Here is a 13,717-nt window from a genome sequence, read left to right on the forward strand (position 1 = left end):
CTGACTCTGCCACATCCTGTGTGACTTTAGGCTAGTTACTTAAACTCTCTGAGCCTTGGTTCCCTCATCTATAAAGTAGGGATGAAAAAATAGCACCTGCTCACAGGGCTGCCATCTGAATCAAATGAGTGGGGTTTGGAATGAGTGCTTGGCATATAGTAACTCCTATAAAAATAAAATAAGAGCCCCGCCAGCTCCATCAGGCCTGGGGCATGCCACAGCATGGCTCTCCTCTTCCTCTCCCTCATTTATACCCACCAGGGCTGGGAAGTGCTGCATGGTGGGGGAGGTGAGGCTACGGGTGCAGGGTCTTCCGTTGGATTGCAGTGTGGACATTTTCCCCTTCCTTGATCTGTGTGTGTGTACGTGTTTTAGGTTCACGACTTAATCTTACCTGTGGATTTGCAGAGCGTCAAGGAGCGGAGTGGAAGATGTCTGTAATTAAATATGCCACTCCCTGCTCTATAAAATCATTTACTGCCAACAGCAGGGAGGATAAATATCTCTTTGGAAGGCTTATTAGAAAAAGTGAACTACCGAGTGCAAAAATGTCCTTATCTAGCCAGCATCCTTCCCTCTGTCGTGATTTAATATGTGCACAGCGCGGCACAGAAATACAAAGCAGCTCGGGAAAAAGTCTCAGCCCTAAGAATCTTATAGTATTAAAACTTGCATAATCCCACACACAGGAAAACTACAGCGGAGGCTGAGCTGGCCCCTGAAAACCTGTGTGTCCCACCCCCTGTGACCCGGGGGCTCTGGGATTTCTCCTGAGAACTGCTCCACGCTGCTTCTGATAGCTGAATTTTATTAACTGTTTTTTCATTACTCCTGATGGACCCGGCAATGAACTCTTATCAGTGTATTGTGGCGAGTACAAGTCAATTAATTTCTTTTAAATAACTTCGACTGAAATCCTATTTGATTTATATTCCAAAAATGATTTCCATCCGGTTCCTTCTTGAGATTATGGTCCCGGCTGAGTTACTCACTCCGGCTGCAGGGTCATCGGATACCCCAGGGAGGACACAGGATCAAGGAGAGAAGGAAATGAGAAGGTGGAGCTGCGAGCATTCTAAGGGCCCTTTATTCTGTGCGAGGCCCTGTGCTCGATGACGGGAGAGCACGTTTAAATCTCGCCTTCAGAACAGCTGGTTTCCAGTCCTCGAGGCAGGGGGTGGCTTGAGGGTCACCTGGCGATGCCCATGAGACCGAGGCGTGATGGCAGCCATCCTGGCTGCGAGGGTGGATGCTGAGTCACCCACGGCCCCCATACTTGGTACCAGAATCTGCCACTGAGTGTTGGGGTTGGTGGCCCGAGAGCCCTCCCTTAGCTGTGCCCTGGCCGAGAGCGCCTGGGCTTTATGTGACCCGGTGGGGGGGGGGGGGGGCCGTCATGTGGGGGTGATCCTGGGGGCAGTCCCTGAGCAGAGCTCCCCGGGCCTTGCTGGGGGTCTACACAGGCCCACCAGATGGTCACCAGCCAGCCTTATGGGTGACGGTACTCTCCTTGCGTGGAAGGCAGGAGGGCGGTCCCACCCTCTCAGGGCCCAGCGTCCAGCTCTGGAGAGCAGAGCTCGGGCCACGGCTGTGGCCAAGGGCAGGGAGAGGCCCCCACTGCTGGGACAGCCTGTCAGGGGGCAGCCCCCACCCCGGGCGTGGGAATACCCGCTGAAGAATTCAGGGCAGTTAAAAAGTTTGCCAAAGATGGTTTCTGATAAAGATGCATTTGCATGTTCTAAAAAATAGTCATGGTGATGAATACACAACTGTGTGAGCCATTGTACACCATGTATGGACTCTATGTGTGTGAAGAATTGTCAATACAAATACATTTTTTAAAAATGCTTCTGCAAAGTATCTGCAGATGCTGTAATGGAGAGGCACGTGAGCAAGTGTCTCCCAGAGGCTGGTCCAGGCCGCTGTGTCCGAGAGAGACCCCAGGGCACTTGATAAAAATGTGAGTTCCTGCACCTGCCCCAGAGAGGCTAAATCACCACCTCCAGGGTTGCGGCCCAGGATGGGGATTTAACTCAGCTTAGTAAGTGCCCCAGGAGAGCCCGGGGCTCCCTGAAGTCTGGTGAGGGAGAGAGAAGGAGAGGCAGAGGCCGAAGTGGGGCTCGGCTTTGGGAACGACACAGCGCTGCCTTCCAGGAGCTCTCGACTTGAGGAAGCAAGGCCTGCGTGAAGCAGTTGGAGGAAAGAATGCGGTGTGTGGTCCGGTGACAAACGGGACAGAGCAGCCCAGCGGCAGCATGGGTCACTTCGAGGAGGGGCTACCGTGAAGCCGCACGCATTACTGGAGAGTGGCATCTCCCCTGCAAGGAAGCCCCCCAAGGCCAAGGGTTAGAAATACGGAGGACAGAGTCTGAGGACCCGTATAAAAATTATCTTTGTGTTAAGAGGCTCTCTGAGCAGGGCACTGCTTTTCTCCTTAACAAAAAACAAAAGCACGATTTTTTTTAGTTTTCCGAAATTCCTGTTTCTCTGTCTTGGGAGGGGATATCGCGCTTGACACGTGGACCTGGGACAGTGCTCTGCTGACCTCAGGGTTCCAGGTGCCCCGGTTCACTTGCGGCCGAGGTGACCTTCTATCTCTTGGGAGGGGGTGTGTGGCTGGGAGGGGGCGGGGACCCGGCGGGGAGGGGGCGGGGACCGGCGGGGAGGGGGTGGGGACCGGCGGGGAGGGGGTGGGGACCGGTGGGTGCAGGGCGCACAGGTTGTGGAGGCTGCTGGCTGCTTCTGACGCCAGCAGGGAGTGTCGATGTGGACGTTGTCGTGGGTGGGCGTTGTTGTAGGTGACCGACCCCCTCGTGCTCCTGCACAGTCACTGATCCTGGCCAGGAAAGGCCTGAGGGCAGAGCCCGGAGAAATCGTCTCCTCTCTCCGTGGACAGAAGGCGCCTGGAAACAGCAGGAACCCTGTTGCCTGACCTGGGAGCTGGGCTCACACTTCCTGTCTGGGTGACCTTGATGAGCCGCCCGACCTCTCTGTGCCTCCGTTTCCTCATCTGTTATGCAGGGCTAACAGGATCCCCACCACACCATGTGTGCGGGGGCAAGGATTAAATAATTATGACAGCGTGACATGGTGCTGGCAGACAAGCATGCACGATAGACATTAGCTCTCAATAGCGATGTCACGCCCATTTCTCAGAGGACGTGATGGCCGCCAATGAAGCCATTTTTCTTATCAGGGTCTTTATAGCTCAGTGACTTTTCTGCCCTGAGCTAAGAGCAGAGAGAACCTGGCATCCCTGACCCAGGAAAGCCTTGTGAGGTGCAGGGCCTTCCCTTGCCTGCCAGGTGGTGGGTCCCTGTGCTCCTTCGCTCTGGAGGGGTCCTGGAGGTGCAGGCGACCACCAGCCCACCCAGGCAGCATTGCGTCCTGGTACTTGTCTGCCCAGCAGTGGGCAGTTGGGGGGCTCAGCCTTGTGCACGCCGTTTGCTCCCACAGGGCCGGGTCCCTGGAGGCAAAGGGGCCGGTGGCCGTGGTGGCTGGGGTGACGCCATCAGCTCCCCTCGGCGGGTCTCCCGTCCTGACGCCTGTCCCCCGAGACCACTGTTCTCAGCTGCCCTCACTGGGCACTGCCTCGGGGTGACATCTTCCCCAAGCCAGCACCTTAAAATCGTGGGAAATGTTGAATTCAGGGACAGCGTCAAAGAGACAGAGCTCTGATCATCAATTCTGTAATCCAATATTTTGCTTAGATTTTTTCTTAAAAACGTTTCTTAGTCTAATAGTTTTTTATAAAACCCCATCAGAGAGCAGAGCTCCCTGGTGGGTGCAGGGTGCTCCCCCTCATGACCCCCTGAAATAGCCACGCGGGATCCTAAGATTTCTTTGAGCCCCCTTTGGAAGAGCCCCTGCTTTGCTCTGGGGCTCTCCCTTGATTTCCAAGGCCCCTCCCCTGCTGCCGCATCTCACCTCCCGACAGCGTCTGCTGTGACAGCGTCCATGGCACCTTCCCTGCGGCGTGGCTGGGCCCCTGCTGGCAGGGCATGGCTGCTGGGACAGGCGGGTTGGAGGCTGCCGTGGGCCCATGGCTGGACTGTGCCATCGGGGTTGGGCTCGCCCCTCCTCCCGCACCTGACAGCTGAGCAGGTTGAATGTCACTGCAGGGGGCAGGGGGCAGGGGACAGCAGAAGGGGCCAGGGGGACAGCGGCAGGGGATGGCAGCAGGGGGCAGGGGGACAGCGACAGGGGATGGCAGCAGAGGGCAGGGGGACAGTGGCAGGGGATGGCAGCAGGGGGCAGGGGGACAGTGTCAGGGGATGGCAGCAGGGGGCAGGGGGACAGCCCAGGGGCGGAGGGCCTTGGCACTGGGGAGTGTGGGTAAGCCCAGGAGAGGACTTTGGCCGAGCAGGGGAGCTCGCAACCCCCAACTAGCCCCATCTTTAGACTTCCATAATCAGCTTCCAACCATCCAAATTTGTCTATTATTATTATTTTACCACCACACTGGCCGTATTTTTAAAGTCTGCTGCACTTGAACGATTTTGTCTGACGTCAGCTGGCCACCAGCAACTCTGCTTGAAAACAAGAATAACCAAATCTTCTAAGGAGTAATGCTGAACCTGCTTCAAACGCAATAAATCACCACAACCATTGTTTACGATAAGTGGTATCTGATTGCCGTTAGAACCCGTGTTTATTGCTTTTGTGCATTATGGTCTCTTGTAATTTGGACAGCCAGAAATTGTATCCCTTTATGCAGCACCTAGCAAGGGTTTGTGAGGCGGGAGGCCTCTGAAATTACACTGCCCGGGAGTGGGGCTGGGGAGCCTCGGAGGAGCAGGAAATGCAAGGCCTGTTTTTCTTGCGAGGAGCCGTGCATCGGGTTTTCCACTCTTTCCATTCTTGGCACCCTCCAGGCACCTTCAGAGACCTGGGCAGGGGAGGGCACACAAGAGGCGGCCCCCAGATCAGAGCCCTGGCGTGGCCTCCGGGATTGGAGCCGGGCAGGAGGCTGGGTCCCCGGACAGCGGGTGGCGGCATTTGGGGCGCCTCTGCCTGCAAACCCTGCGAAGCTGCTACTTGACCACAGGGCCCGCGGCACATGAGGCTGTGGCCATCGTCTGCTGGTACATCAGGGATGTGGCTTCGTGGCTGGGGGGCTCCAGCGGAGAGGGGCGCAGTGTCTGGGCACGTGACTAGTGAATTTGTGAACGTGATGTCCAGTCTTCTGCCAGGTGTGACCTGAATCTCCTCCTTCCCAGGTGGGCCTCACCCAGCTCGCAGCAGGAGGGCTGTGAGCCACCTGGCACTGGCCCCTGGGACCTCGTCTCTCCCCCTTCCATCCACGCCTGCTGTGCTCCAGCCACCCCAGGCCTCGAGCTCCTGAGCACCCCACACAGCAGTTTCCTGTATCAGTAAGCCTGTTCCCTCAGCTGGAATCCCCCTCCCCTCTTCCATTCACCTTCGGAGGCTTGGCTCAGGCACCCTCTCCTCCAGGCTGCCTTCCTGGACTGCTCCTGGGGGCGGTACTTCCCGCGGCTCCAGGCACTTCCCCAGCCTCCTGTCACAGCCTCTACACAAAGGCAGGACCTCCATGCTCTCCCCCCAGCCCACCTGGCGCCAGCACAACGCCTGCATGCCGTGGGCTTGCTGTGACCTGGGGACTGCGCTGGGCTGCGCTGGTACTCACAGCGCGTCCGCGGGGCCAATTCCTCCAGGCAGTGGGTCACACGGGCACAGCTGCGTCTGGGCTCCCGGCAAGGTCAGAGATGGCTCCCCAAGGGACGCTCAGCTCCTCCAGGGCGGGACAGCCCCTGCTGTGTCACCCGAGGCCTTGAGTGTTCATTCGGGTTCAGGACACGGCCCGAGATGCTCCGAGGTCCCCTCCGTGGTGGGGGTCCCTTCACTGAGCGCAAAGGGGTCCCCCTCGAATGCGCCGTCAGCTGTACTCTACTAAAGGAATAAATGAACCGCCGTGACCCTGAAACAGGGTTCCCCAAACCCTGAGCCGAGCAGCAGGTTCCCCAGGCCCCCCGGGATTGGAGGGCTGCCCGGAGGCTCCTGACATGAGCTTCGGTGCCAACCGTGTGTCCCTGCAGCGCGGCGACCTGGCCAAGCAGAAGAGGGGGTGGGGGAAAAGCTGGGGCTCCGCTTCCTGAAGACCCTCCCGTGTGGGCCACAGGCACCTGCGGGGTGGAGGTGGGTGGGAGCTGGCAGGTCCGGGCAGGCCACACTCTGCTCACAGCCCAGCGATGGCACTTGTCCACCCCAGCAAGTGTCGCTGCCTCCAGATGCGTTTAGTATGACGCGCGCAAAACCGGCCCAGCTCGGCGCCAGCCCGTTCCCTACGCCACCCCTTCCCACGTGCACTGCAGACCCTCCTGGGGCAGCACCCATAGCTCGGGCTCTCTGTCCAGGGCTCGGCAGGCTGGAGGAGGACTGTCGGCCTCTGTGGCCTAGCCCAGCCCCCCGGGCATTCTGAGTGACAGACAGCTGGACCCCTGGCTACTTTGTTTGGAATTCAAGCTGCTCATGCACAGGGGCCTGGGAAGCGGCCGAAGTGTGCCCGGTCAGGAGGCTGCGGAGGCCGAGGAGGAGATAGTGGGCGTGACCATGGCTTCCAAACCCCTCGAGGTCTGGTCTGGGGTCAGGCTGGCTAGCGAGACGCCCCCCAGTCCCTTCCTGCCCCGTGGTGTCCGTCCGAGTTGCCCTGAGGAGGGTGGACAGTGGGGCAGTAGGGAAGGGGAGGCCATGTGGACTCGGCGCGAGCTGGGGGATGCTGTGCTGGGGGGCAGGAGCCCGGCTGCAAAGACCTGCCTGCCAGCGGTGAGCCGGCCCCGGGCAGCAGCTGAGGCTGCAGAGGGTCAGAGGAGAGCGTGTGCCCAGAAGGGCGCTTCCCGGGCCCAGGGGTCACACATGAAGTGGGGGGCTCAGCCGTCCCCTCTCGTAGTCACTGTCTTCTAGCCCAGGGGTCTGGCATCTGCTGGCTGCTTTCTTCTTTAAACCTAGGAATGTATGCAATTGGACAGAAATTTTTAAAAGAGCCCAATTAATATAAAATGAAAAATTGCTGGCACAGCCCTGTCCACTGGCCCCTGGGTGGGGACCTGGAATGAGGGCATGAGAGGTGAGCGTGACCCTTTCCTCACCTCGTCTGATCCTTTAGGAGCTACATGCACTTCTCGGGGGGTCTTCCACTGGCTCCCATTCTTATTTTTCTCATTTAGAAGCGAAGATAGAAGAGCCAGGCAGGGCTCACCCAGTTGACTTGGGAGAAAGTGAAGGTTGGGCAGGGGTACGTGTTAGGGTCCCCCGGGATCCAGGAGCATGCCTCGTCCTCTAGGGGGTGCTCCCGTGGCCTCTGGTGCCCTTGATTCCCTCTGTCCGCGTGACCCCACTTTCCTGACTCGGGGCCTGTGTGTCTGCCCTTTCCCAGGCCCCGAAAATCCTGCCCAGGCCCCAGGCGAATGTCTTAACCCCTCGTCCCCCAGGAAGCCTATCATTCTCCTGCATCCCAGGGTGGCCTCCTCTGCCCAAACCCCAGTGCTTTCCAACGGGGATGCCAGGCCCCCCATCTTAGCCCACTCTGGCCTGTACCTGTGGCTGGTGACCTCTGACCCCCACTGGGCCCCGTACGGAGCTGTCCCCCTGAGTCCAGGCTCCCGGTCCCCTGACCTGCCTCACAGCTGTTCCCCTCCCTTCTGCTGTGCCCATGTCACAATCAGTGACCATCCCCAAGAGTGCAGCCTGGATGGCATGTGGAGCCGAACTTCTGGCATCAGGAAGCAGCCGAGGGGCTTGATCTCTGCATGCTCGGAGAGATGCTTTCTTTATATCAATGACCCCCTGCCCTGGCCACCCTCGAGCCAGGGCACGCAGCCTGGTCTGTGACCCCGAGCCCAGCAGGACAGCAGCTGCCCGGGCTCGGGGACTCGGGAGCTCCGTGAAGACCAGGCTCATGGCAACTCTGGGGCCAAGCAGGCTGTGCCGAGGCCGGACAGCAGCCCATGCCCAGAGGCCCCACAGAATCTGCAGCCACCACGCAGGGCCGGTGCCCCTGATGGACCATCCCTGCCCCGCACCCCTCTTTGCTGCCAGGCCCGTGCTGTCCACCCCCAGCCCTCCAGCCGGGACACGTCAGCCAGCTCCTGCTCCCACTCCTCAGCCTGCAGGATGCCCTGAGTCCCTGCCCCCTGCCCCCCTCCTTCTGGACATGTTCACCTGCCAGCTCAGCCCCCAGAATAGCCCTTCTGCAGTAGCCAGTAACTCCCTGCTGGCCAATGTGCGGAGGCCTCTGGACAGCTGCTGCAGCACCCGGCTGACCCGTGGCAAGTGGCTGGGGCCCGGGACTGGGTGTGGCTGCCCTGGTGGACGTCAGCCCAAGAGTATCAGCATAGGTCACCACTGAGTATCGCTGGCCTAGCGAGGACAGGTAAGGGAGGCACAGGTCCCAGCTTGGCGCGGCCGTGTCGGAGAGCAAGGTAGAAGCCCCGGACAGGCAGGACACAGGGGGCCAGGGAGGCCAGGGACACAGCTGTGGACCTCCCAGCTCATCAGTGGTGGTCAGTGGCCAGCCCGGGGTAAAGGTCTGCCTGCAGCCAAGGCATTCCCAACGCCCCCTGGACGTGGGCTCCCGGGGTGTGCTTCGGGCTCTTTGCACCAGCTGTGGCCTCAGCAGCATCGTGGGATCTGGGACAGGTGGCTGTGATTCCCAGGACTTCAGTTCCCTAACCTGTGCAGTGAGGGGGCAGCTGGAGGGAGAGGAGCTTGAAGGGGTCTCTGTGTTCCATCTCCTGTGAGGCAGGAGCTGTGGGGGGGTGCGGGGGAGAGAGCACAGAGCCCTCCTTGTTTGCTCGGGTGGAGTCCAAGGAGTGGTCTCTCTGGGATTACCCACCCCTTGCTGGGGTCCCAGGCCAGGCCACTGCCCTGATCCTGCTTCCTGGGTCCCGAGGCCACAGGGCCGGCAGAGCCCATTAGGAATGTGCTTGTCAGTGATCACACAAGGCTTTCTTTCAGTGCCTATTTATACGCCTGAACAACTTGATGGGGAAACAAACTTCCGTATCTTAGTGCCTAAGTTTCCCCATGCTTTCAGGTTACTTTTTCAGACATTTCTTCTCAGCACAACACAGACCCTTGTTAAAGATATTTCTGTATTTTAGCAAAAGGAACCCAACTCATAGTAACGAGATCCCCGAATAAAGTTCAGTTCATTTTCATCTCTCTTTCCTCCTCGAATATTACTGCTGAAAATGTTACATTATCATAAACCAGAGTTCAGGCTGCATATGGGGCTTCAGCAGTTGTCATTTTTCTCCAGATACAAATTCTGATGACTGCCCATGTGTGGCAGAGGCTCCCCTCTCTCCCCGGGATTTTCATCTGCATGGTTTTCTCTGTCTCCCCCACCCCCACCCCCACCCCGCTGCACACATGCCCAGATGATTGGACTTAGGGGCGCTTCCCAGGATTGCTCCTGTGTTCCTCTCCCCCAACAAGGAGCTTGTGGGGATGTGGGTAGGGACAGTAGGGCCAGGGGCTGACCCGTGGGACCCTCCCGTTGCCATCCAAAAGGCCCCCTTGCGAAGGCTCAGGCCTCTGGGCTCCTGGCTGGGCCCTCCTGCCCGGGGAGGGGAGGGGCTCCTACACCCCTCCTAGTAACTTCCTTCCCCCTCGGCCGGGGCGCCCACCCAAATGGCCTGACTGCACAAGAGAAACCACTGCTGTGCCCGACCCGTTGGCCCGTCCACTGGCATCGGGACCGGCAGCCGCCCCCTCCCACCTCCTCACTGCAGGGTCTCCCCGTGGCCTTTCTGTGCCGGCCTGCTCCCTCACTTCCTCCCCATGCGGTGAGGGGACTGAGTCCACTCGGGAGCCGGGCACCCTCGGAAAAGGGTCGGCGCGGCTGTGCGGGCACCGTCCCTCACCTGCACGCTGGGGTTTTATAGGTGCTGCGGCCGCATTGGGAGGGTGGAGGTGAGTAGACTACGTCGAGCGCGTTATACAGCAGGGGCTCGCCCGCACTGCCCCACCTCGCTCCCTCGGGTTTCCGCTCTGTCACTTCCACCCTTTTAAAGCCCTGATCTCCCCGTTTCGGCCTTGGTGGGGAGAGCCTGGTGGGGTCCCGCTGCCCGCTCCCGGTCTGAGTCCGCGGGCATACGGCATTCCCCGCGTGACCCACACGCTGTCCACTCAGCACTGTCAGGCAGCATCTCCCCAGAGCTGAGAGTGGGGGCTGCTTGTCTTCCCGTTTCTGGGGAGGAGACAGAGGCTGCAAGGGTTAAAGGCAAAGGCCCGAGGGCCTACAGATGGCACAGGCGGAGCCAGGGCACAGCCTCGGTGGGACCCCAGAACCCATGCCCTGAAGCATCCTGCAGCCTCCTGGGCACTGTGGCATGAGCAGTGGCGCGTTACGTGCAGGCAGGACGAGGGCTGGAGGTGGCGCTTACGAGGACCAATAGAGACAGTCAGGGCTTTTGCCCCGGAACTAAGGGACTACAGTGCCGCGCTTTCTGAGACCATGCCCCTGCTTTTCATCATCCTAAAGCATGTCCCCAGGTTGCACCCACCAAGCTCACTGTGGCCGTCCCTCTTGCCTAAGTCTCCTGCCCCCTGTCTCCCCTCCTGGACCTGCGGGTGGGAACTGTGGTGCAAAGGAAGCACTGGGAGATTGCAAACGAGGATCCTGGAGCGTCCCTGCCAGCCAAGCTTCTGACCCGAGAAGCCATCCTGTGTCTCGTTGTATGACCCTGTTTGATGGCGTCTTGGATTTGGGTCGTGTTGGAGATAAAGGAAAGGTGGTTGTTCCTTATTTCCAGGCAGACTGGAAACCTTTGGCCTTTTGCCTTTGTGGTATCTGGTCAGGGAAAAAAACTGTTCTTTGCAAGGCGAGAGAGTCTTCCAAGCAGGGTGGGCAGCTGAGGCAGGTCTTTCTGATTATCTTCCCACCTCGTGGACTGGGGAGCCCCGAAGAGACCCGGGGGCCTGGAGTGTGGGCTGAGGAAGAGAAGGACCCCTGTGGAGGGGGCGTCGTCTTCTCCCACACCAGCCCTGAGACCAGCACCCCGGAATTTGTCCTTGACTCTCTAGGTGGTGTGAAGTCACCCATCTGCAGGGGCCGGCCAGGCTGCATACCCGTAAAATGGCCGTGCAGCCCACCCCTCCCCTCCAGTCCCCTGTCTCCTACCCCAGAGGTCACCCACAGCCAGCTCCATTCTACAGCAGCGACAAACACCATCTACGTGATGGGCCGAGGGGAAGACGTAACGCAGGCCCTGAGTCCCCCTAGAAGGGCCTGTCCCTGCAGAGCCACGTGCTGGGCCTGTGCCCCTGCCCATGGGGACAGGTCATGGGCATTGGAGGGGCAGGAGAGAGAGGAAACAGACCTTCCAAACAGCCTGGCATCCTACCTTCCACTGGTTCCTTTACAAGTCCCAACGTGCATTTTGTTCCAGAAACTCCAAACTCAGCTTGCTGCCCGGTTACCCGGCGGTGACAGCACAGGCGGTTTGGGGTGGGCCGAGGCCAGAGGCCCTGCCTTCTGTGGGGAGCATGAAGAGGGGACACAGGTATTTTCCTGAGTGAATTTTCCAATCTCTCTCATGATTCTTCATTCTAAGGAAAAGGACATGAGTGCTTCACTATGGTACTTGCCAGTGCTGATAAGAAAAACCACTGAATGCAGGCATCTCATTAAGAAAAACCCTAAAATTTTTGTCTTATCACCACTGCAACATAATACAGTAAGCATGTTAATTCTCACCTCCCACCGCAGCCCCCCACCCCCCAAAACCCCTTTCAGCTGAGGTTGGCAGGACTCATCTGTGGTTCCTGCTGCTCATGGATGTCACATCTGGTTGGGTTTGTCGTCCCTTGCCCTCGCTCTCTGCAGGACCCTCCAATCTGCCTGGGCAGGCCTTCTCCCCCTTCACACTTACAGCAGCTTACAGCAGCTCCTGGAGTCAGCAAACATGGATAAAATACCTACTGTGTACCAGTTACACTGTGTGGGGGGACTGTGAAGTGTCAGGGTCCAGCCAAGTTAATCTTCTTGGCAAGAGACAAGGAGCAGAGGAAAGCAATGGTTTGTAGCCAAAAAGCCTGCCCGGCGACTTGTCCCCGGCAGAGACTCTTTCAACAAGCTCCTCTCCCACACGGTGACTGGCTGTTTGTTACTCCTCGGATTTGGCTCAATTCTACCATCCCTTTTACCAAAGAGGAAGCAGAAACCTTGAAGCAAGGGCTCAGCTCACAGAGCAGGGGCTGCCCCCACGGAATCTCGGGAGCCCGGAGACTTCAGCCTCTCTGTAGTGAGATGCATTTATTTTTTATTAGCATGTTTCGCTCTTCCAAATTCTTTTCCCATCTAGAATTTCTGTTTCTCACCGTGACACCTATACGAGGTAGGTGAGGAGACGCCCGTGTTCCCATTTCTCAGAGGAGAAAGCTGACACCAGGCTGCACTGGACGTGGGGTGGGGGGGCCAGACCCGAGCCCGGAGCCCCGCGTCCGCCTCTCTGTCCACCGCCCCAGCCCCCACCCGCCTCGGCTCAGCCCGGGAAGCCGCAGCTGCCGAGTCACGGTGACGGGCGAGCACGGCCAGCGGGTGGGTGGCTCCCCGTGCCAGGGTGGCCGCGCCACTGGACCCCGGGAACCAGGCCCCACGTTTCTGCAACACGACCCCGGTGCGGGACGAGCAGGAAGAGGCGCGCGCCTCGGAGGGGGGTCGGGGCGGCCCGGCGGGACAGGGCGGCGTGGGGACTGTCCAGTCCTCTCTGCTCCTTCTCTTGGCCCCGCCAGGTTTTTCAGGATAAGCCATGCCATGGGCTCCTCCCAAGACTCCAACAAGGAAACCGGGTTTACAAGTCCAAGTTTCAGCAGCACACGTGGTACAGAAGTGTTTGAGGGGGACAAAAGCCCCCCCTTCTCCTGACCTCTCCGCAAAAGAAAATTGGAAGATTTCCAAGTGGGAAGGGGGTGTGCATTTGAAAGTAATTTTGCTCCTCGCCATTTCCTCCTCAAACTCTCTCAGACTTTGGTATTCAGCTAATGACTTAGTGATCTCTGAGGCTCGCTGGTGGCCTGTCATGCAGCAGTGCAGAGTCCCTTTCTGTGAGTGTGACCTGTTGTTAAAAGATTTCCCTGGGACAGCTGAGCAGCCCAGGTGCCGGCTCTGGGGAGAGGAGTGGGGTGGGGGGGGCAAACGCATGATTTAGGTGTTGGGGACTAAGTATTTCTGTCTAGACATGTAAGGAGGAGGAGGAGACGCGGGTCCCGAGCTCCTTGGTAAGCCGGCCTGGCCCTGGGAGAAAGCCCTCCTTTGTCCTGCTGCCCACTGCTTGTCCCGGAACCTGTGGGCCCAGGGGGCAGAGAAGGCTTCTGGGGGTTGGCCCAAAGAATTCTTCTCTTCTTTTCTTGCTTCCTCCTTCCCCACGTGGCCTCGGAGCAGGACATTTCTGTTCAGTGTTGTCAGTGCCTTGGGCTGAAGGGAATGTCTGTGTCACCAAGAAGAAATGGTGCCCGGGAGCCTGCTGGCATCCGCTCGTGCCCTGACTCCCTCCCTGCCCCCACTTGACCAGCAGACAAGGAACAGTTCCTTCGGGCCAGGCAGAGCCGCGTGGAGGATGGTGCCTGGGGGCCAGGCCTGTCGCCCACAGCCTCAGCCCCTGCAGCTTGCTGTGGCTCGGCTTCAGCCCTGCCTACAAAGGGTAAGATGCACAGCCGCTGCCTCGGCCCTGAAACCTAGTGCTCCAGCAGCCGT

The 13,717-nt window shown here is 59.0% G+C and overlaps 1 protein-coding gene and 1 long non-coding RNA gene across 2 annotated transcripts in view; one reads left to right on the forward strand and one right to left on the reverse strand.

The window, feature by feature from the left end:
* Nucleotides 1-13,717, forward strand: part of KLHL29 (kelch like family member 29) — a 263,233-nt gene that overhangs the window by 87,371 nt on the left and 162,145 nt on the right. The window lies entirely within an intron of this gene.
* On the reverse strand, nt 4,628-7,646 carry LOC143675941 (uncharacterized). Its single transcript, XR_013171708.1, has 3 exons — nt 7,555-7,646; nt 7,107-7,224; nt 4,628-6,962 (listed from the first exon to the last, which is right to left on the reverse strand). It is a non-coding gene; the product is annotated as an uncharacterized LOC143675941 (long non-coding RNA).

The sequence above is a fragment of the Tamandua tetradactyla genome, chromosome 3 (genome assembly GCF_023851605.1).
Source record: "Tamandua tetradactyla isolate mTamTet1 chromosome 3, mTamTet1.pri, whole genome shotgun sequence".
NCBI classification, from domain to species: domain Eukaryota; kingdom Metazoa; phylum Chordata; class Mammalia; order Pilosa; family Myrmecophagidae; genus Tamandua; species Tamandua tetradactyla.